This window comes from Artemia sp. Qi Xiang Cuo, chromosome 6 (assembly GCF_049724085.1).
Source record: "Artemia sp. Qi Xiang Cuo chromosome 6, ASM4972408v1, whole genome shotgun sequence".
Taxonomy (NCBI): Eukaryota; Metazoa; Arthropoda; class Branchiopoda; order Anostraca; family Artemiidae; genus Artemia; species Artemia sp. Qi Xiang Cuo.
Window position 1 is genome coordinate 32,319,241 of NC_142799.1, and position 23,030 is coordinate 32,342,270.

Here is a 23,030-nt window from a genome sequence, read left to right on the forward strand (position 1 = left end):
ATCAGAGCACCTTTTGTATGGTACTACAAAACCAATAGAACATCTTACGTTATTATGTCAAATAATAGTAATCCAGCATTATGTCCCTTCATTGATGGGAGAAGGTAGAGTAGTTTGTATACGCAAGAAGGGCAAGGATCCTTCATATTGTTCATCGTATAGACCTATAAAACTTTTTTCTGTTATTAGTAAATTATTTGAAAATATTTTACTCCCATATTTATCAACGAAATGTGATGGGGGAACCATCAGTTAGGTTTTCGAAGTGGTTTAGGGATTCAAAATGCACACGCAATACTCCTAGAAATATTGGAACACCATCATAACTTAAAAAAACAACTATTTGTGTGCTGAGTTGATATTTCTAATGCGATTAATAGTATGTTGCGTAACCACGCTTTTTTATCATTGTTGCGTAGTGGAGTGAACCCATTTATAAGTCAGTGTTTGATGGGTTGGTATGGTAATTCATCTGTGAGAAATTTTTCGGGAGGGCACCTTTCAGACCGAATTTCTTTACGTCGTGGAGTAAAACAAGGGTCAGTTCTTAGCCCCGTCGTATTTAATATCGCAATTAGAACAGCCACACGGTACCTACCCCCATATGTGATTGACGGTATCGACATTAGCCACTTGTCGTATGCTGATGATATTTTGTTATTTTCGAATAATTTAATATCAATACAGAATGTAATTACTATATTACATTCACATCTACGGGAGATAGGATTGGAGATTGAACCTGCTAAAACAGAATTACTAGTGGCAGACAATAACAGTGATTTCCAGCATCATTCAATTTGGGTGGGATCACTTAACATTTTTAATAATGATTCCATTAAATACCTTGGTTTGCCTTTTGGCCCGACAATTAAAGCTACGCGGGAGTTGGTGCTATCGTCTGTACTGGGAAAACTTAGGAAAACTTATGGCCTGCTAGTTAGGGTGAAAGGTTGTTTTGATAAACAAACACTTGCTATAATTTATAATTCAATGTTTGCACTATCATGTATTTTTCATTGTTCCATTTTTGAAGTTTTTAAGTAAAAGTGATAAAAAGCGTTTTCGCGTGTACTTTTTTCGGTTTTGTAAATATTTTCTTTGAATTCCACTATGGTTCAAAAATAGGTATATTATACGAAAATTAGGAATATTTGATATTACTGTTAAAATGGGTCAACAATACAACCGATTTCTTAGAAGATCTAGAAAATATAGAATAAATTTTCCCCTTAATTGTCTCGTTTAACGGAAAAATAGTTTTGTCGCCATTGCTTTAAGAAAACAGCTATTTATGCGTTATGGATTATGAGTGTTTATGCGTTACGTTTCATGAGTGTTTTAGTGTTATGCACTAATGAGCTATCATAAGCTATTTATTATATATTCATGAATTATTGAGTATTATGAGCTACTTGTTGTCGTCCTTTTTGTTAGAAGTGTAATTTTGTATTTTTCAGTTTTCTTTTCATTTATTTCCTATACTCCTCTGTGTACATCATGTATGTATAGAGGGCATAAATAAATTATTATTATTATTATTACTACTAAGAACTCACAACAGCAAAACACCGCCTGAGGCCAACACAGCTAAGCACGATCCTCCTCCATCCCAATCTACTCAGAGCCTCCCTCTTTACGCTCTGCCAGGAAGTTCCCATTTCCTTTAAATCTTTCTTTATGACATCCTCTCACCCACACCGCAGACGACCTGGTTTCCGTTTAGCCATAGATGGTTTGCCGAAAAGGACAATCTTCGGCAATCTGTCATCCTTCATCCACTAAACGTACCCTAGCATAAGATTGCCCTATTTTTAGGACCAGAAACTAAGTCTAATTGTTACTTTAAGCAGGCTCTGGGTAGACCTATCAGAGGCAACGCTGTTGCGTTGCCAATAGTAAAGGCCATACGGCTCCAATATTTTATTATTTATTTATTTATAATTTTTTTCCCAGAGGCACTTCATATGGAATGGGATCATTCGATTGGAAATCGGGAGTTCTAGTGCCCTTTTTAAGAGCAAAAAATGATCTGAGGGCAACAACCCCCCCTCCCTCCAAGCCCTTTTTTCCCAAATACATTCGATAAAATTTTGAAATTGCCATTTTGTTAAAAAATAGTTCATAGATCGTATAACGAAAACTCCGGTGTCGACACAACCCCCTTGGGCCCGCGACAGGCGTTGTAAGTTATGCCCTGGGGCAAATATGGTTCTTATAGAAGGGATGCTTGTATAAACTTCAAAGAGGGCTCATTTGACTGGAAACTTTTTAAGAGTCAAAAGAGATCAGAGGGCAACTATCCCCCCCCAGCCCTCTTTTCCCCAAATGCATCAGATAAAAAGATTTGAGATATACAATTTGTTTCAATTTCCAATCAAATGAGTCATCTCTGAAGTTTATACGAGCATTACTTTTATAATAACCTTATATGCCCCCAGGGCATAACTTGCAACGCCTACCCCCAGGCCCTTGTTGGTTGTGTCAACATCGGAGATTTGTTATCTAATCTTTGAACTATTTTTAACAAAATGGCTATCTAAATTTTTTTATTTGATGAGTTTAAAAAAAGGGCGTGGGGGGGGGGGAGTTGCCCTCTGACCTCTTTTGACCTTGAAAAAGCCAACTAGAACTTTTAATTTCCAATCAAAGGAGCCCTCTCTGAAGTTTATACGAGCATCCCTTCTATAAGAATCATATTTGCCCCCAGGGTAAAATTAAAAACGTGTGCCTCCAGTCTCTGGCAGGCTGTGCCGATTATGGCGTGTTTATCGTATTGCAACTTGACTATTTTTAACAAAATGTCAATATCAAATTTTTTTCGGATGTATTTGGGAAAAAAGGGCTTGGGGGGGGGGGTAGTTGCCCTCAGATCATTTTCAGATCTGATATCAGGTTTCAGATGATATTCTGACAAATGCTATACTCTTGGCATTGGATTATGTTAGTAAGCCTTTCATTTGTATATTGCAAAGTATCCATCCTGAGATAGTTTATGTTGGAGTCAATGCTATCATATAAAATTATATCTTATTTGCCCATTTACGGTTAATATTAAATAATCTCAGTATTTAGGCAAGTAGGACACAAACTAAAAACATCGTTTTACATTTGATGATTACTCAGACTATCTGAATTTAATATTCATCGTACTGTATGATGCAGATATAAACAAAGAACTTAATTATTTCAAAATAGCACATATATCCTCGATTCGCTTGTAATATTCCAAGTAAAGCTACTAAAAACGTGTTTACTCATTTTTGAGACTAGATGTTGAAAAATAACTGTAAAAATAAATTTTATAATTTGCATTACTGCTTATAATGATTTCAGAACTTGCTTAGTTTATTGCACTAATTTAAAAATACATTTAGAGTAAAGTAATGTTTCGTACGATAATTGTAATTTATTGAAGTTATATACTATCATAATTCGAAGAATTTGCGGATCTTATTAAAATTTTTACAATTTTTGAAAAGCTAATTAGACCTGATAGAAGCGAAAGCTGATACCAGGTATTAGCTTACATTCTTATTGAATATAATTATGTTAATAGAGCAGGTTAAGAGGCCTCTTAAGTATATAATATTAAGTATTAGACGTGAGATCAGGGCTTCCACTCTCGAAAATTAAAATTCGGGGACAAGTCTTAAAAATTCAGGGAGTTTTTGGGAACAAGACTTCAAGATTCGGGGAAAAAACAAAATGGAATTTCGTTGCGAAAATTTGGGAGCCAAAATTGGTTTTAGCTTCGTTTTCAGGCTCAAGTAGGGCTTGTATCTGCGTAGTAAATCAAGCCTTTTACAAAATAAGTTTTAGAGCCAGAGCCCGGGATTGAAACCCATAGCTTAAAACACTTAATGCTGATATTGCGGCAAAAACTTCAAAATTGTTTAAAAAAAAAGAAAGAAAAATAGCGAACACATGTGAACTGTAAATACAAGTAGCAATTTTTTATTAAGTTATTAATCTCAGAAATTCATTATGATATTTAAAACAAATATTGTTTGCGGTTTCTAGATAAGTAAATTAAATAGACAAATTCAACCTATAAGTACGGGGTAATATTAAAACTTAAAACAAATAAGAACTAAACTAAACAAGGAAATTTAAACTTAAATTAAAAAGGGAATTTTGACGACAATTGAGACATTATTGGTTTTTCTTGCTGCTTCTAAGGACTTGGGTGTTTACCCCCCCCCCTCCAAAAAAAATCCTCCCACAGAAAAAACGGAAAATACCCCCACCCCCCTCTTCACAAAAAAATTACCCCGCAGAAAATGCTCCTCTGCTGAAAATACTCCCCACAGAAAGTACCCCCGCGAAAATACCCTCGGAAAATATACCCACCCCTGTGTGGAAAATACCCCCTCGGAACATACATTTTTTTCATTGTTTGTTTCTACTATGCTTTCCTTTCTTTTGGTTACCTCATAATTACTATATAGTCACCGATTAACCCCCAACCCTCCCACCAACCCTGTGACCATCCATATTCCAAATGTAATACTTATTGCAGTCTCATTTTTATATCAGCCCATGTAATGCCTGGACATGATAGCTGTAGGCTACAAATTATATAGAATTTACTAATTCTTTTACTTCGCACTAACATTATTTGGCATTATTAACCAAACGTTCGTTATAAATAAGTCCGATAATATTTAAAACTTGACAAGAAAACAATATGAGCCTAATACCCAATTTTTTATCTTAAGCTGTGTAGTAAATTTTCTTATAAATAATATTTTTGCGGCTACCTCCGTTTGAATTCTCTATTTCTCAACCTTTTACATGTTCTATAGCTAAAATTGGTGTCATTGAAAGGGGGAAACAGTTGTGCATTTTTTATGGTAAGAAGATCGTAGTTAGGGATAGTTCTTAGGAAGAAATGAATTATACCACACTTTTCTTTAAAAAAATTTTTTATATCAGAATTAGCCTTCATACAGGGCTATTAATTGTTAAAGCATTAGAAGTTCTAAAGGTAGGCCTTAGATATTCAAACAAATTTACTTGGCTATCCCAAATTTACTTGGCTATCCAAAACCCAAAATAGCAAAAGAAAACCAAATTTAAACTTATGATTCGGTTTTCAAAACAATTCTCTTTCTTTAGAAGTTCAACTTCAAAATCCAGAATCTAACTGAGCGTTCGGTTAAACAGCTTCAAGTATAATTCTTGGCTAATTTTTTGTCAAGATACTTGACCACGAATGATGTAAATGTAACAATCTTATAGCATTTGGAATTCTGCATTCGAAATTGTTAAATCTAAATAGAAGAAAGTGATACTTTAGTGAAAATATAAAGAACCGTCTATAATCAAATTGTATCGGTCTGGTTCTTATGCAAAGTAACACAGGAGACGAAAATTAACGAACAAGAGAGTAGTGAAAAATTATGGTATGTATGGTAATGTTTGCTAGGGATAGTCACTAGGGGGTCAAACCGTGGTTGAGTGAGTTTCGGGGAAATTTTGGGGATTCGGGGAAAAATAAATTTTTTCGGGGAGACACATAGATTTTCGGGGAAATCCCCAAAAATTCGGGGATAGTGGAAGCCCTGCGTGAGATTGACTCTGTCTCACAATTTTATCTTTTAAGACAATAAAACACTTTAGCGTAAAGAGCGAGGCGTTGAGGAGGGAACAGGCCCTTTCAAGTACGAAATAATTTCTGTTCGTTTTAAGTTTTAATGTCGCTCCTTACTTTCAGTTGAAAAACTTGTTTTTTTTTAATTTAATTCGGGTTGCATTGGTAGCTAGCAACCTAGTAAGAGACGATCACGTCCAATGTTAAGAAATATAAGACCCATGACTCCTAAAAAAAAAGTCAGATCAAAATAAAAAGAATACCATTAGAACTGCTTTGTTCGAAACCCCTGTATAGGAAACTTTCTGTCATTTGGCTTGAACAGCAAGGGAAATATATTGGCTTGAAAATCAAGAAAAGTGGTGGCTACTACAGCATTCTGTCTAAACGAGATATTTTTTTTCTTTCTTCTTTCTTTTTCTTTTCAACAGATGGCTTGGCACTGGAGCATCGTAGAGAGTTGTTCAATGGCTCATTTTAAAGGAGATTAATTGGGTTAAAAGTATTTTGTAACTAAAATAAATTATATCTAAAAGAGAATAAATTTTTCCACTAAAAACGGCATTTTTTATGTCTTTTCATACTGCAGTCTTTTCAAAGATACTAATTAAAACAACTGTCCTAAAAATAAGTTTTTAAAAGAAAAGTAAGGGCAATTTTTAAATCAAGATCAGCATATAAAAATAAATTCTAAAATTAAAAAAAAACACGACCAGTAATTCCTATCAAAGAATAAAGGAAACCCAAAACGAATAGAAACCAAATAAACGACAACAGGAAAAAACATAAAAAGAGTAGTAGTTTAAATGAATAAATAGATCTTAAAACAAATAATGTTGAGATTGAATCTGAAAATCAAGCTTGAAACAAAAAAAAAGTTTGCTTTTAAAGTATAAATGAAACTTAAAACGAACAGAAATTAAACAAACAATCAATGCGAACAAACATACAATATATATTAATGTAAATGAATAAATAAATCTTACAACAAGTGAAACTTAAATTGAATTTGCAAATCAAGTTTGAATCGAATACAAATAACTACAAACAAGAGTTTGGGTATTGCCTCACTGCAGAAGCCTAAAACCTAATGCGTCATTGGCGCCTTACTGAAAACTATATGAGTCTTGAACAGTCTTGGAAAGTATAAACAAAATCAAATTGAATATTAGATATATATTGATATTAATTGTTGAAAGAATCATCGGTTCAAGGTTGTTTTCACTGTAATTTTTATTTTTATTTTCAATGCTGTTAGAACTGGGAAAGAATAGATCTTTAATATACGAGTAATTCGTTTTCAGTGAAGCATTGCTGACACAAATAATCTTAGGTTGTTACAGTTAAAGAAGGGGGCATTATTCAAATTTTGTTTCTAATAAAACTATATTTGTCTTGACCAATCTTGGAAAGAACTAATAAATGAAACTGAATATTTTATGTATATGATATTAATTGCTGAAAGCTCATCAGTTCAAAATTTTACTGTAATTTTAATATTTATCTTCAATATTAAGTACAAAAGAAAACATTTTTAATATAATTCGTTTTCAGTAAAGCGCCAGTTTCAATTTACGAATCTCAGTACATTTATACACAAGTAACAGCGCATCAAGAAGATCCAGGATCAAACATGCCCTATTTTCTGTTAAAATAACCTAAAATAACTTTATACAAGAGATAACCATTCACAGGCTATGGGACTCACAGACACATATTTACATGCGATGTTAGTGGGAGGATATTACGGGGTCGGGTTTGATTCTAGGGGGCGGACAGGGTTGGCTGTGTAAAACCTTTACATTGGAGCACTGTTCTCACGAATCACGGTGCATTTATACACAAATAGCAGTGCAACTAGAAGGTCGAGGATCAAATATGCCCTATTTTCTTCATTAGAAAACCTTATCTGTCACTGTAATTTTTTTGCCTTAGGAATATTTTTAACTTAAATCTCTGCTCCAAATTTGATCTGGTCCATTTGAAGAAAAAAGGTGTAAGGGAGGGGGGTTGCCCTCTAAAAACTTTTGACTTTTAAAAGGGTAAGTGATAACTAGTCGAATGAGCTGTTTTTAGAATGAAAGATCTTATGCCGAACTGGCCAGCCATGACAAATAAGAAAAGACAAATGCAAAAAAACGCGGATATTTCGCCTGTATCCAAACAAGGCGTCTTCAGCACGAAAGAAACACAAGAAGAACTGGAGAAAAAAACAAGATAAAACTAAAAACCAATAAAACCACCACCAAAAAAATGTACAATTGGCGCAAACTGATCCACGTAGGGAAAAGATGCTATTATAGAGTTACTTCAGTGAGGACAACAGAGTAACTGAGGAAAAATAATAAAACTGTAAATTACTTTAATTATTCTGTTGTGAAATAATCCTTTTATTGGCTATTACTGAAGCAAATCGTTTTGGTCTAGCAGGTAAAATAGTCCCCTGGTGATTATTTAAAATCTTAACTCCCTTATTGACTGTCGATTCACTCTTTAGAAGGTTATCATAAATTGGGTCAAAATTTAAATTACCTGTGTCCCTATTTATCGAAAGGTTAGCAAGCATATGTTTTTTTAATTTCTATGGGTTCCCTTGCCCATTGAGTGTACCCCTTATCATTTGAAATAGCTAAGGCTTCATCAAATTTTAAAAAGTGATCTGGTTGAAACCAAATATGTTCTGCTCAAGCTGAAACAAAAGTTTCTGGAGACTTGCTTAATTGTAAGGTTTTTTCTATTGAATTTCGGTGTTCAATAAACCTTTCAACAAATTGTTGGTGAGTCCTACCAATATAGAACTTCCCACAAGAACACGGAGTTTTATACACCCCACTTACTAAATTTCCCCCTGTTAAATCCTTACCAGAACTAATGAAACTACCCATTGGCCTCAACGATTGGAAACATATATCAATACTAAATTTACGTAAAACCCGTGAAAGTTTCTCCCAAACCAGGTCTAATGGGGGGGTTTTCAATTAATTCTTTAGTTGGTGATTCACGAGTATTATACCATGGTAGGGGAGAAACTTCGTGTAGCGGGGGATTAAATCAGCGGTTCAAATGGGGAGCATATATTAATGGCCATACTGAGTCGACATCAGATCGAAAGGATTCAGGTTCCTTAGGGAGCGGTTGGAGCCACAAGGACTGATTATCTTGGTAAATACTAACATAAAGAGACAAAATTAAGAAAGTAATGTATTTATTTTTACTCACATTAGCGGTACAAAGCTGTTTCAGGAATATCAATATTATACGTATAACACTTCACAGTCATAGACACTAGGGTAATGTTATAGACTGGGGCATATACAATGCAGTAGTTAGATCACTTACATTAAAATTGTCCTCAAAGACTCACTGTAAACTCGTACTAAAAAACTCCTTCTCGACTCCTCATAGACTGGATCTAGACTGGCGCGAAATTGCTAAGTTCTAAGCAACTGTACCCTCCGATTTCGCCGGGGGTTACATTCAGGCATTGCTAAAACATGTGTTACATTGATCCTATTGGCTCGTGGTATCTCCTATATTACTATTGGACAGGGATACACCAATTGGCTACTTGAATTTTGATACGATTTATAACTTTAAGACTTCACTTTGGAATTTTTCTCGACAAAACAAAGTTTTACTTTGTAACTTTTTTGCTAGCGACATGTCACTTAGTTTCCAGATGGCCTATAATTTATCACTGTGAAACTTGTTAAGGGACAATACAATTAGTTGCATTGGAATACATAGTCCTAAACTTAGTTTTCAGAACAAAGCAATTGGATTCCACGAAAATATTTTGTATCTCTAGTGACTATTTTTTTGTATGATAAATTCTACCATCTCTTGATAGTTTGGGAATTCAAACTCTTAAAATTTAAATTACATTGTTGGTCGCCTGTCATGTAACATTTGGTCACACTGATATTTATTGCATATTTTGGCGACATAGAGGTGGATTTGTTAATTGCTATTACATTTTTCTGTGGGAAAGAGTTTTAACAAAGTTCGTCTGTATAATATGCATTTGTTTTGCTGCTTTTTAAATTGAACGCTCAAGCCTTACTCGATCTGTAGGTTACTTGAATTTTTAGGTTCATATTTTGGGTGATTTTATTTTACTTGAGTAACTTTAATTGGAAAATTTTGAGGTTTTGAATTTTGATCCCGTTGCATATCATCCGTCCCGTTGCATATCATCCGTCCCGTTCTTAACGATGTCCTCATCGTTGTGTTACTACTACTCATTATACTTTTTGAATTCTGATCTCGCTTCATCATTAAAAATAAATCTAAACTTGGCACTTATTATTTGAATTAACTCAGATTTAGTGAGATTTATATTTTTTTCGATTGCTTTGTGTGACTACATATATGAGAACATTACTTAAAAGTCCACCAACTATTTACTCTATTTGGCGAAAGGGCCAAAGAGTTTCTATTGACTAACGCATTCGGTTAAATGATTACGTATATAATTATTACATTCCTCCACCTAATACTATAATTACCTTCACCTGATATGCTAATAATTCTACATGGTTTTAATCAATTAAGTTCTGATACTAGATCTGATACTACACGTTCACTACTTCTAATACTAGATTATACTTCCACCTGACGCCATATTGATACGATAAGTAACTGACTTCAAGAGCATCTTATTACATATAAATTTTAACACACTGATATGTATGAATTAAAATAATTTGCAAGAAAAAAAAGTTTGACACATTGATAGCTTTAAACTTAGTGTCTGATCGCAACACTGGGGTAATTTAGTTTGCACTTGTTTTCATCTGTCTTATGACAAGTTTTTCAACATTTATTAAAGTTAAGAGTTAGATCCATTTGACTTCACACTTACTTCAGCATTCCACGTGTCTATAATACTCACATACGTTGTCACTTTATTTTGCGCTTCCGTTCAATTAATTACTGGGTTGGCTAATTGTTTATGGTTTGTCTTCGTGGTGTTTCACTTTTTGGCACTTGTTGCTTGGGATAAGAATTTAAAATGTTCATATGTACGACTTCTTGCACAAAATTGTCCGTGCGTTGTTGGTCACATCATATACGAGGGGTTGATGTTATAGATTTGTTGAAATGTTTATTATGTACATAACCTTTGGGGAATTGATTACAGGAAATGAGTATCTTGATCGCTGGGCTGGGTATCTCTTCTTGGGCACTTTTATCCTCGGGAAAATTTAATACTCGCACAGTTTATGTTTCCCATAAATTTTTCACGTTCAGTCCTTCTTTTATTTGAACAAAGGGCTGTGTTACGATATGTAAAGGTAACTATGGTTGGATCAAAACTTGATCTTAGGGCCTTGGCTCGACGCATTGTCTTTGACTCCTAATTAAATGATACACAATCATTGAGGGATTAATCATGGGGATTATAGCAATAATTACTTGGTTGGTTCTCGTCTCTGAACACTTCATTTTGGGAAAAATTTAGCACGTACATTTTATATTTCCCCCGAAATTGATCATGTTTGGTTCTTCCTCTCATGGAGGATGGTTTGGTTTTGCTACATCTAATAATGATTGGATAGGGTCAAAACTTAAACTTGGGATCTTGTTTCAACATATTGTCTCTGATTTAGGGCTTAAGATATATAATCTTTGAGGGATTAACTCCAGGGTTATTCTTGGTCCTCAGGATTTAATGTTTGGGACCTTGCCGTCTAAGGATGGTTATTTGACGGATTTTTATGCAGTTTTACGACATGCTTGGGTCGGGGTGGTTTTCTAGATAATCATTGGTTCAGATACATATATATATATATATATATATATATATATATATATATATATATATATATATATACAGGGTCTTTGGTTTGATGATATTGCTTGAGGTAATGTTACCTGGTACTAGGCTTTGGTGACTTGGATCGTCATCAGGGTTATGTCCTTAGAGATTTCCTTGGTGAGTACTTATCGGTGGTTGACGAATGATGAGAGTAGATGCTACTAGGTTGTATCTGTGTTGTGGGCTGGTATACCATGAATGAATTTCAACTGATTAATCCGCTTCCTAGAATATAAATATCTAGGCAGAATCATATGCTCTTTACAATTACATAAGTTAAAACACATACGGCAATAATACATGATTTATAGAATATTGTACAGGGACTATTGTTTGAAGTAATAGTCGTTATTAGTCACACTAACAATATTAACTTAATATGGGTAAGGTTAAACTTAAAGATAAAACGAATAAAAGCAATCTTCATGCTTTTTACATGCATATTGCAGCAACACTGGATTACTGTGAGATAAGCTCAGTAATCATAAGAAAAAATGAGTGTGTATAAGAAAAATAATACAATATGAAAACCTCAAGATTAATGCCTATATATGTATATGTATATTTGGCACAAGTTCAGCATTTAATATATTTTAAATGTTATTCAACACTCAACTACTTTAGGATTTACTTTTCAACTATCTAACTACACATGAGGTAGGTTACATGTTTTTAGGAGAGGTCTTGATTTACTATAAATTTTCAAGCCGATAAGCTTACGCGCTTTCGTGCCACTCCTTGAAACGCAAATTTATCTCTACAGCTGCACGGGCTCACGTAAACAATGAATAGAGATTTGGGATTGGACATGGCCCGAATGAGGACCTCTACTCCCATTCGCTCGATCATGTCCACCCTTATTTTTTGGCTTAAGGGTTATCAGGGAGTTCCGGGTTTAGATTTTGCATCTCAATTGACTCGATGTGATCTATCTTTGTTCTTTTTCTACGTGTTCTCATAATTTTTCCGTAATTCAGGGTCAATAGCATTCTTATGGTCAGAGAAATCATGAATACGAAGCCTACCGTCAGGAGCATATTCCACCAAAAATTTGTTGAGAATAGTCCGTATCTACTTTCGACATACGTCAATCTTTGGTCTTCATTAGTAAACAGGGGAATTTGGGAATCTAGAGCTTCTCTTATTTTGTAAGCGGTAATGTTCCATTGACATTCTCTATTTTCGACCATATTGTGGCCTTAACTTCCTCGTTATTAATGTTTGGAATAGTGTACGATTAATTGACTGGTTTGAAATTAATTACCTTAGGACTTATTATATTCGTGCTCGTGGTTATTAATGGTGTTTTTACTGTGGCTTCTTTGGTTACTAATCGACATCCTTGTTTTATGGTTATTGTCCCCACGTCTTGTAGTAGTAATTCAGTTCTGTAACTTGGATCGATTCTTTCTGTGTTGTTATAACAAGAGATGGTCCCAACTGTTTCTTTTGATCATTTCTAAGATGAATAAATATTTCTCGTTTTGTACTTCCCACTAGCACTTCGCATGAATTGGGAATTTCTTTTTGTTGAGTTTCTTTTAAAAATATATCTAACATACAGGAGGGTTTATGACATACTAGATTTTTGAATGCTACGCATTCCTTAAGGTCCTGTGGGTTGGCTAAGGCATATTTCCTTCTATCTTGATTGACTAGCATGTATTCCGCTTCGGGTGTGATAGTCAAAAATGAATTGGTTTTACCTATATTGGCTGGAAACGTAGAAATTTTATATAAGTCATATATTGATTGCTGATTTATTAATGGAATTGTTACTACTGCAAATAGTTGTTCGTTTATGTCCGGGATATGAACCTTTAGCTTGGTGTAATAGTGGAATAGGTTTGCTACTTCTGGTTCTGTTGGTAGATGTAGACCGAAATTTAGATGTATTTTTATTTCATCTAAGATACTTTTTAGGTTCGAAGGGTCCACTAAGTCGTATGATAAGGTTCCTCCAGTAAGGGCAAACAATGCGAATTCAAATTTGATAACATCAGTTGCCAGGTTGAGTAATGACATTGTCACTAACTGTCTTTGAGATTTTCTTTGAGATTGCCTCAATTTTGTCTCTTTGATAATTGGCTATGCTGGCTTGTATTGTTTGGACGTGTAAGGTCACGTTCATGGCGTTATTTAGTTTTCTCACATTTTCCCTTAGGGTATCCAGGTCTTCTTCAGTTGATAGACCAAATAAGCGTGAAGCCAATTCTCCTACGATTGGTATTAGACTAGCTGATCTGCGGTATTTGCTTTTTCGAAAGAATACTTCGAAGATTCTTGTGGTATTGTGCTTTAACTTTTGTATTTCTGTATTGAATAATTCAAATAGTGCTTGCAGTCTCTGTCTATACAATATTAAGAAGGATTGGTGAATTGATACTCTTAGGGCGTTTTTCTCATTTAGCTCAGGTAACGATTCGACGTAGTTTTGGGTTGGTTCGTCGGCCATGGCCAGTCTGGCACATGTATATTTGCCGTCAATTGTCCAGCATTTCTCGGGTACGTATTTTTCTTTCATTATACTTTCAGAAAATTTCCTTTTCCTATCGGAACTGTATCCTTGAACTAATATAGTTTGTGTCTCGGTATGCAATACTGGGAGTCTTGCTCTTAAGTTTATATAAATTTTGCCGAAGGAGTGGGTCTTTGTAAATGTTGGTCCTGTGGACCATGTCCATTTTGTAAACGTCGTTGGTTTCAAATGCGTTAGGGTAACTAATTTTTCTTGCGATAGTTTATTGAGTTTGATTAACTCTGAACTTGCATTGGTTGTGGTGTCCGTTAGTGAGGGCTGTATTTCCTCGGTTCTTGTCTCAAGTTTGGGCGTGGTTGTCGTGGTATTTTTCTTTCTTTGTGGCTTGTCGATATTTTCCTTTTTTTCTTTTTGTGATACTTTCTTAGTAACGTTGCTCGCAGTATGATCTTGCCATAGTTGCTTGAGGTATGTCCATATGCTTGGTAATTCATTCAACATGGCGTAATTTCCATCATAGATTTTACTTTTCGTGGTTAAGGAGGAACTTGTGGTAGATTTTATCGTAGTATGTTCGCTTATGGAGCCGTCCACATTACTTAATGCTCTTCTTCTTTGGATTTCTCTGTTGTTAGTTCCTAGAGCCTTATCAATTTCCGCCATTTTCTTGTCAAAGTCATCTATTAAGAGTTTCGATTTTAGTTTAGGAATAATGGGGGTTGGGTCTCCTTTATTTTCCTTGTGGTACATGTCTCTCGTTGATTGCAGGCTCTTGTCCTGATTTTAAAAATTGGAATATAGAGTCATTTAGTTCATTAGTATTTTTCTCTAGTCTCATTACTTGTTGAAACAAGGTTTCAAATGGTTTGGGATCCAGTGTCATAAATATTATCCAGGCATTGTGACTTGCAAGCAACGAATTCTCGTGTTTGAAGATTATTCAATGCTTTACGATATCTTGGACCATGGTTTGGGCAACGAAGATTGTCATGAAATTTGCTAGCCACATCTTTTTTTCGTCGTGTCTGGAATTAATTTGTCATTAAGTATAACATGGGTCAAATCCTTATGACTGTTAATCGAATGAGAATTTAAATTCTTATTATATAAAATTTTTTTTTATCGGGGGAATCACAAGGTGAAATCAAGATTCGTGGTGATAGAATTAATTGATTGCTTATGGTAAACATACGGCTGATTCTTAGGTTGGGGGTATGGTTATTTTGAATGGTTTCATTCAAGGGTTTTTCTTTTAACCTAAAGGGTGTGTGGGTTGACTTTGATTTACTACGTACCAAATTATTTCAATAGAGAAAGTATTCTTAATTTATGGTTGCTTTTAATTTCGATTCATTGGTTTTTATTCTTTTAAATATAATTTCTTTTTTTTTCGCACTATATATTACGCTTTTTGGATTGTAGATATATTGTTTGTAGTGTTTTATTTCTTGGGGTGGGTCGTGTTGACCTTGATATTTCACACAGTTGGGATTTCCCTCAATTTTGTAAACTAATTTTTGTTTTGTGCATTTGTCAAGAAGCATTAAATCTGTCTGACATGGACCTTTAACGTACCAGTACCGAACTTCATATTGTTTTTGCAATTTTCTTATCTCATGTTGTATATATAGGAGGTACTTGCCCTTTCTGCTGTTATATTTTATTCCCAATTTCCCTCTCGCCGGTCGATACGTGGGTGTATTTGCTAAACGTAGTCCGAAGCTATACAATTTTTTGTCATATTTTCTTAAATCATATTTGACGTCCCATGTTTTCGCGAAGACTTCTTCCCCTGATTTACTCACAATGAAGATTGCTGCTGAGTATATCACATTTTCTTTCGCTTTCCTTATAGTTATGAACTCTGTGTCGATAATTGCCTTGGCCATTGTTATTAGCGGTACAAAGCTGTTTCAGGAATATCAATAATATATGTAAAACACTTCACAGTCATAGACACTAGGGCAATGTTATAGACTGGGGCATATACAATGCAGTAATGCGATCACTTACATTATAAATGTTCTCATAGAATCACTGTAAACTCGTTCTAAAAAACTCCTTCTCGACTCATAATAGACTGCTGATAGACTGGGGCAAAATTTCTAAGCTCTAAGCAACTATACCCTCCGATTTCGCCGGAGGTTACATTCAGGCGTTGTTAAAACACGTGTTACATTGATCCTATTGGTTCGTGGTATCTCCTATATTACTATTGGACAGGGATACACCAATTGGCTACTTGAATTTTGATACGATTTATAACTTTAAGACCTCACTTTGGAATTTTTCTCGACAAAACAAAGTTTTACTTTGTAACTTTTTTGCTAGCGTCATGTCACTTAGTTTCCAGATGGCTTATACAATTGATGATGGCTTATACAGATGGCTTATACAATGGCTAATACAATTAGTTGCATTGGAATACATAGCCCTAAACTTAGTTTTCAGAACAATGCAATTAGATTACACGAAAATATTTTGTATCTCTAGTGACTATTTTTTTGTATGATAAATTCTACCATCTCTTGATAGTTTGGGAATTCAAGCTCTTAAGATTTAAATTACATTGTTGGTCGCCTGTCATGTAAGATTTGGTCACACTGATATTTATTGCATACTTTGGTGACATAGAAGCAGATTTGTTTATTGCTATTACATTTTCTGTGGGAAAGATTTTTACAGAGTTCGTCTGTATAATGTGCATTTGGTTTGCTGCTTTTTAAATTGAACGCTCAAGCCTTACTTGATCTGTAGGTTACTTGAATTTTTAGTTTCATATTTTGGGTGATTTTATTTTCCTTTAGGAACTTTAATTGGAAAATTTTGAGGTTTTGAATTTTGATCCCGTTACACAGGTAAATATGGCAATGAAATGAAACTTTTTGATACATCTAAATCTAAAGACTGAGAAACCCCAATAACCCTACTATCATGTTTAACACGTCTGTTTTCAATTATTTTGTCAATGAATTTTATAGTGTAATTGTCACAAAACAAAATATCCCTCAAATATAACAATTCTGAATTCAGAAATTCCTGAGAACCAATTCTGAAGGCTCTATTCACTAGTGAAATTAAAACCCCCCGTTTCACCGACATAGGGTGGCAAGAATGAAAATTCAAATACCTATCATTGTGCATTGGTTTTCTGTAAATCGAGAAAAGTAAATGTAGATCCCTTTTAATTAATAAAATATACAGAAAAGGTAATTTATTATTATCCTCAAACTCAACTGTAAATTTAATATTATTATCAAAACTATTTAAATGCTTACAAAATAGGTCTAAGGAGTCCAATCCATGTTTCCAAACGCACACCACATCATCCATGAACCTACCCCAGAAACAAGAGGAGATTCTAAAACTGTGTATAACGGAGGTTTCAATGGCATCTATGAAAAGATTTGCCAATAAAGGAGAGAGAGAAACCCCCATAGGTAACGCAAAAATTTGTCTATAAAACTCACCTCTAAAACCAAAATAAAAAGAAAATTCATTTACTAGGATAATTAGTCTCATAATGACTTCAATATCCAAACTGGCTAAAGTCACATCTTGCATGAAAGATCTTGTATTAAATCAAAGTGTTTTTCTACCTAACTTTTTAAAATGTCCTCGCACCTTTTTAAATCGCAATTTGAATACATGGAAACAACATCGAAATTACAAAGAATTGAACTATCCTCCAACTTGAAATTTCTCAATTTATTAGTAAGATCAGTCGAATTTTTTAAATATGATCTTTGTGTTCCAAAAGTGGACGCAATGCTACCGACAACCATTTTCCTAATTTTGAAACAGGTGATGGAAACGTTGACACAATGGGGGGGGGAGGGGGGCTCCAGTCTTATGAATCTTAGGTAGACCATAGATCTTGGGTGCCGAACAACCCCTAGGATAATATTTGTTATAAAACTGTGGAGTAATGTGAAAATTATTTTTCATTGACTCCAATTCCCTTCTTGTTGATTTTACATATTTATCTCTGGGATCATAGTCAAGTTTTTTGTAAGTAATAGTGTATGATGTAATTGATTCCATATGATTATTATAGTCTTCAGTGTTCATAATTACGATCGTGTTTCCCTTATCGGCTCTGGTGATAGTAAGGAATTTATCCTTTTTCAAATCTGAAAGTATTTTAATGTCATTTTTTGTTAATTGTCTTTACCAATTAAGCTCATATCAAAGGTGTTTAGTTTTCTTACGATCTCGGCTCTAAGTTCTTGAGGAGTATCAACTTTATCTATAGAAGCCATAATTCCTGACTCCACCTTTGAAATTATTTTTTAATATGAGATTTGTGTTGGAAAACAGAACTTAGGACCCTTCGACAAAACTGCCTCCTGTTGAATATTAAGAAGTTTAGAAGACAAATTCTTAATTGCTGGACCCAGACAATGACGACTATAAAAAACATCTGAATCTTGGAACTTCGCAAACAAAAGTTTATTAAACTTGTGAACCAGACGAACATTAGATATAAGAAAATCATGGCGAAAAGATCTAAATGGCCATTTCATTAATTCGCATAAAAATATCAGTTAGAAGACTGTTTATGAAGTGGATATCAACAGAATTCCTCTCCTTATAAATTTTAACACGCCTCTTTTTTCACTCGTAAACTTCTTGATCTAAAGCCAATAGGCTTTAATTGGTTCTTTAACTTTTTTTTCATTTTCAATTCCAAAATGGGTACATATTTTAAAAGATTTCGGAATCACTGATTCCTTTATGCAATTTTTTACGAAAATTTTTTGATTTAACAAATTTGTATGTTTTTTAACTAAAGACAAATAATAAGAAGCGGCTAATTGTTGCCCGTACAATTGACGAATGAAAGATCTTAAGCCGAACTGGCGAGCCATGACAAAAACCAACAAAGAGAAAAATCTCAATGAAAAAAAACAAACAAACGAGACTGTGGCCAGTGGAGAGAAAAGAAAAGACAAATGTAAAACAACGCGGATATTTCGCCTGTATCCAAACAAGGCGTCTTCAGCACGAAAGAAACACAAGAAGAACAGGATAAAAAAAACAAGATAAAACTAAAAACCAATAAAACCACCACCAAAAAAAAAATGTACAATTGGCGCAAACTGATCTACGTAGGGAAAAGATGCTATTATAGAGTTACTTCAGTGAGGACAACAGAGTAACTGAGGAAAAATAAAAAAAACTGTAAATTACTTTAATTATTCTGTTGCGAAATAATCCTTTTGTTAGCTATTACTGAAGCAAATTGTTTTGGTATAGCAAGTAAAATAGTCCCCTGGTGATTATTTAAAATCTTAACTCCCTTATTGACTGTTGATTCACTCTTTAGAAGGTTATCATAAATTGGGTCAATATTTAAATTACCTGTGTCCCTATTCGACTGATCTCACTAAAAAATTGCGAAATTTCCCGTTGTAGGAAAGTTCAGTTTTTTATAGTTTCGATGTTGTGTCCATGCATTCAAACTGTGATTTAAAAAGGTGTGAGGACATTTTAAAAAGTAAATTAGAAAATCACTTTGATTTAATACAAGAAGTGACTTTTGCCAGTTTGGATATTGAAGTCATTATGAGACTAATTATCCTAGAAAATGAATTTTATTTTTATTTTGGTTTTAGAGGGTAGTTTTATAGACGAATTTTTTGGTTACCTATGGGGGCTTCTCTCTCTCCTTTATTGGCAAATATTTTCATAGATGTCGTTGAAACCTACATTATAAACACTTTTGGAATATTCCCTTGTTTCTGAGGTAGGTTCATGGATGATATAGTTTGTGTTTGCAAATATGGATTGGACTCCTTAGACCTATTTTGTAAACATTTAAATAGTTTTGATAATAATTTTAAATTTACAGTTGATTTTGAGAATAATAATAAATTACATTTTCTGGATATTTTATTAATTAAAAGGGATCTTCATTTACTTTTCTCGATTTACAGAAAACCAACGCACAATGATAGGTATTTGAATTTTCATTCTTGCCACCCTATGTTGGTGAAATGGGGGGTTGTAAATTCACTTGTGTATAGAACCTTTAGAATTTGTTCCCAGGAATTTCTGGATTCAGAATTGTTATACTTGAGGGATATTTTGTTTTGTAATAATTACCCTATTAAGTTCATTGACAAAAAATTGAAAATAAACGTGATAAACATGATAGTAGGGTTACTGGGGTTTCTCAGTCTTTAGATTTAGATGTATCAAAAAGTTTCATTTCATTGCCATATGTACCTGGTTTGGGTGAGAAACTTTCACGGGTTTTACTTAAATGTGGTATTGTTATATGTTTCCAATCGTTGAGGCCAATGGGTAGTTTCTTTAGTTCTGGTAAGGATTTAGCCCAGGGAAATTTAGTAAGTTGGGTGGATAGAACTCCTTGTTCTTGTGGGAAGTTCTATATTGGTAGGACTCACTAACAATTTGTTGAAAAGTTTACTGAATAACAATATTCAATAGAAAAAACCCTACAATTAAGCAAGCCTCCAGAAACTTTTGTTTCAGCTTTAGCAGAACATATTTGGTTTCAACCAGATCACTTTGTAAAATTTGATGAAGCCTTAGCTATTTCAAATGATAAGGGGTACACTCAATGGGCGAGGGAATCCATAGAAATTAAAAAATATATATTTACTAACCTTTCGATAAATAGGGACACGGGTAATTTAAATATTGACCCAATTTATGATAACCTTCTAAAGAGTGAATCAACAGTCAATAAGGGAGTTAAGATTTTAAATAAAAACCAGGGGACTATTTTACCTGTTAGACCAAAACGATTTGCTTCAGTAATAGCTAACAAAAGGATTAATTAGCAACAGAATAATTAAAGTAATTTACAGTTATTTATTTTTCCTCAGTTACTCTGTTGTCCTCACTGAAGTAACTCTATAATAGCATCTTTTCCCTACGTGGATCAGTTTGCAACAATTGTGCTTTTTTTTTGGTGGTGGTTTTATTGGTTTTTAGTTTTGTCTTGGTTTTTTTTTTTATCGTGTTCTTCTTGTGTTTCTTTCGTGCTGAAGACGCCTTGTTTGGATACAGGCGAAATATCCGCGTTGTTTTGCATTTGTCTTTTCTTATTTGTCATGGCCGGCCAGTTCGGCTTAAGATCTTTCATTCTAAAAACAGCTCATTCGACTAGTTATCACGTACCCTTTTAAAAGTCAAAAGTTTTTAGAGGGCAACCCCCCTCCCTTACACCTTTTTTCCTCAAATAGATCAGATCAAATTTGGAATAGCTATTTACGTTCAAAATATTCCTAAGGCAAAAAAATTACAGTGACATATAAGGTTTTTTAATGAAGAAAATAGGGCATGTTTGATCCTGGATCTTCTGGATGCGCTGCTAGTTGTGAATAAATGCACTGAGTTTCGCGAGAACAGTGCTCCAATGTGTAAAGGTTTTACACAGCCAACCTTTTCCGCCCCCTAGCATCAAACCCGAACCCTTTATCCTCCCACTAACAGCGCATGTAAATATGTGTCTGTGAGTCCCATAGCTAGTGAATGGTTATCTCTTGTATAAAGTTATTTTAGTTTATTTTAGCAGAAAATAGGGCATGTTTGATCCTGGATCTTCTGGATGCGCTGCTACTTGTGTATAAATGCACTGAGATTCGTGAATTGAAATTGGCGCTTTACTGAAAACGAATTATATTTCAAATGTTATCTTTTGTACTTAATATTGAAATAAATGTTAAAATTACAATAAAATTTTGAACTGATGAGCTTTCAGCAATTAATATCATTATACATAAAATATTCAGTTTAATTTATTAGTTCTTTCCAAGATTGGTCAAGACAAATATAGTTTCACTACAAAAAAATTTGGATACTGCCCCCTCCTTTAACTGCAAAAACCTAAAGCCTTCTGCGTCATTGGCGCTTCACTGAAAACGAATTACTTGTATATTACAAATTTATTCTTTTCCAGTTCTTACAGCATTGAAAATGAAAATAAAAATTACAGTGAAAAAAATCTTGAACTGGTGGATCTTTCAACAATTAATATCATTATATATCTAACATTGAATTTGATTTTGTTTATACTTTCCAAGACTGTTCAAGACTAATATAGTTTTCAGTAAGGCGCCAATGACGCAGTAGGTTTTAGGCTTCTGCAGTGAGGCGATACCCCACCTCTTGTGTGTAGTTATTTGTATTCGATTCCAACTTGATTTGCATATTCAATTTAAGTTTCACTTGTTGTAAGATTTATTTATTCATTTACATTAATATATATTGTATGTTTGTTCGCATTGATTGTTTGTTTAATTTCTGTTCGTTTTAAGTTTCATTTATACTTTAATAGCAAACATTTTTTTTCGTTTCAAGATTGATTTTCATATTCAATTTAAGCATTACTTGCTTTAAGATCTATTTATTCATATATTTTATCACTTGTTGTATGTTTTTTGCTGTGATTGTTCATTTAATTTCTGTTCGTTTTGGGTTTCATTTTTTCTTTAATAGTAATTTCTGGTCGTGTTTAGTTTTAATTTTAAAAGTTATTTGTATCTCCTGAGATTAAGTTTAAAATGGAAATTAATTTTATTTGAAAAACATATTTTTAGGAAAGTTTTTTTTAATTAATATCTTTGAAAAGACTGCAGTATGAAAAGACATCAAAAATGCCGTTTTTAGTGAAAAAATATATTCTCTTTTAGAAATAATTTATTTTAGTTACAAAATATTTTTAACCGAATTAATTTCCTTTAAAATGAGCCATTGAACAACTCTCTACGATGCTCCAGTGCCAAGCTATCTGTTGAAAAGAAAAAGAAAGAAGAAAGAAAAAAATATCCCGTTTAGAAAGAATGTTGTAGTAGCCGCCACTTTTCTTGATTTTCAAGCCAATATATTTCCCTTGCTGTTCAAGCCAAATGACAGAAAGTTTCCTATACAGGGGTGTCGGACAAGGCGGTTCTAATGGTGTGCTTTTTGTTTTGATCTGACTTTTTTTTTTAGGAGTTATGGGTTTTTATATTTCTTAACATTGGACGTGATCGTCTCTTACTAGGTTGCTAGCTACCGCTGCAACCCGGATTAAATTAAAAAAAAACAAGTTTTTGTAACTGAATGTAAGGAGCGACATTAAAACTTAAAACGAACAGAAATTATTTAGTACTTGAAAG